We start from the raw sequence: 2,500 nt of genomic DNA on the forward strand, positions 1-2,500 counted from the left end.
TGCGTGGTCGACAGTCCGTGCGCCGGAGGTACCGCCCGCGACGGGACTTTGACGTTTTTCGACTTTTCGTATTCCGGAGGTACCGCCCGCGACGGGACTTTGACGATTTTCGACTTTCCGTAAACCGGAGGTACCGCCCGCAAACGGGTCGGTGCGTGGTCGACAGTCCGTGCGCCGGAGGTACCGCCAGCGACGAGACTTTGACGATTTTCGACTTTCCGTAAACCGGAGGTACCGCCCGCAAACGGGTCGGTGCGTGGTCGACAGTCCGTGCGCCGGAGATACCGCCAGCGACGGGACTTTGACGATTTTCGACTTTCCGTAAACCGGAGGTACCGCCCGCAAACGGATCGGTGCGTGGTCGACAGTCCGTGCGCCGGAGGTACCGCCCGCGACGGGACTTTGACGTTTTTCGACTTTCCGTATTCCGGAGGTACCGCCCGCGACGGGACTTTGACGATTTTCGACTTTCCGTAAACCGGAGGTACCGCCCGCAAACGGGTCGGTGCGTGGTCGACAGTCCGTGCGCCGGAGGTACCGCCAGCGACGAGACTTTGACGATTTTCGACTTTCCGTAAACCGGAGGTACCGCCCGCAAACGGGTCGGTGCGTGGTCGACAGTCCGTGCGCCGGAGATACCGCCAGCGACGGGACTTTGACGATTTTCGACTTTCCGTAAACCGGAGGTACCGCCCGCAAACGGGTCGGTGCGTGGTCGACAGTCCGTGCGCCGGAGGTACCGCCCGCGACGGGACTTTGACGTTTTTCGACTTTTCGTATTCCGGAGGTACCGCCCGCGACGGGACTTTGACGATTTTCGACTTTCCGTAAACCGGAGGTACCGCCCGCAAACGGGTCGGTGCGTGGTCGACAGTCCGTGCGCCGGAGGTACCGCCAGCGACGAGACTTTGACGATTTTCGACTTTCCGTAAACCGGAGGTACCGCCCGCAAACGGGTCGGTGCGTGGTCGACAGTCCGTGCGCCGGAGATACCGCCAGCGACGGGACTTTGACGATTTTCGACTTTCCGTAAACCGGAGGTACCGCCCGCAAACGGATCGGTGCGTGGTCGACAGTCCGTGCGCCGGAGGTACCGCCCGCGACGGGACTTTGACGTTTTTCGACTTTCCGTATTCCGGAGGTACCGCCCGCGACGGGACTTTGACGATTTTCGACTTTCCGTAAACCGGAGGTACCGCCCGCAAACGGGTCGGTGCGTGGTCGACAGTCCGTGCGCCGGAGGTACCGCCCGCGACGGGACTTTGACGTTTTTCGACTTTTCGTATTCCGGAGGTACCGCCCGCGACGGGACTTTGACGATTTTCGACTTTCCGTAAACCGGAGGTACCGCCCGCAAACGGGTCGGTGCGTGGTCGACAGTCCGTGCGCCGGAGGTACCGCCCGCGACGGGACTTTGACGTTTTTCGACTTTTCGTATTCCGGAGGTACCGCCCGCGACGGGACTTTGACGATTTTCGACTTTCCGTAAACCGGAGGTACCGCCCGCAAACGGGTCGGTGCGTGGTCGACAGTCCGTGCGCCGGAGGTACCGCCCGCGACGGGACTTTGACGTTTTTCGACTTTTCGTATTCCGGAGGTACCGCCCGCGACGGGACTTTGACGATTTTCGACTTTCCGTAAACCGGAGGTACCGCCCGCAAACGGGTCGGTGCGTGGTCGACAGTCCGTGCGCCGGAGGTACCGCCCGCGACGGGACTTTGACGTTTTTCGACTTTTCGTATTCCGGAGGTACCGCCCGCGACGGGACTTTGACGATTTTCGACTTTCCGTAAACCGGAGGTACCGCCCGCAAACGGGTCGGTGCGTGGTCGACAGTCCGTGCGCCGGAGGTACCGCCCGCGACGGGACTTTGACGTTTTTCGACTTTTCGTATTCCGGAGGTACCGCCCGCGACGGGACTTTGACGATTTTCGACTTTCCGTACTCCGGAGGTACCGCCCGCGACGGGACTTTGTCGATCTTCGGCTTTTCGTACATCGGAGGTACCGCCCGCGATCGGATTTTTAACGCTTTTTATAATATTTACAATGTTTTTTCGTCTAACAATGTTTTTAACGATGTTTTTTCGCCTTTCGTTTTCAGCGACAAAGTCTCGAGCGCGTGGGTATTTCGACGCTCGCACTCATAAGCGACCGTGCGTAGTACCGTGCGTCGCCGACCGCCTGGCCGCTCGGTTGGGTATTATAAGAGGTACGTCGCGCTCGGCGCGTCGGACCGAACCGAATCGGACGAACGGGCGGTTGCGCGTTCTTCGCGCGGCTCGCACGATTCTTGCGTTCTTGTCTTTTCGAGAACGTTTAAAACGAACGATACAGGAGAGATTTATTATTGTTTAAGAGGAGAGAAGAAAACACAAACGGCGATTTGTGTTGTGCTTTATCGGACAGAGTCCGAGTAAAACGTCTCTATGAGGGAAGAGACTATTGTATTTACGCTCTCGTCGACAAAATTTCGACGAGCTCGAGCTCGCGCTCGCTAA

This window comes from Polyergus mexicanus, unplaced genomic scaffold (genome assembly GCF_030449975.1).
Source record: "Polyergus mexicanus isolate NDT 795.1 unplaced genomic scaffold, iyPolMexi1.0 SCAF_76, whole genome shotgun sequence".
NCBI classification, from domain to species: domain Eukaryota; kingdom Metazoa; phylum Arthropoda; class Insecta; order Hymenoptera; family Formicidae; genus Polyergus; species Polyergus mexicanus.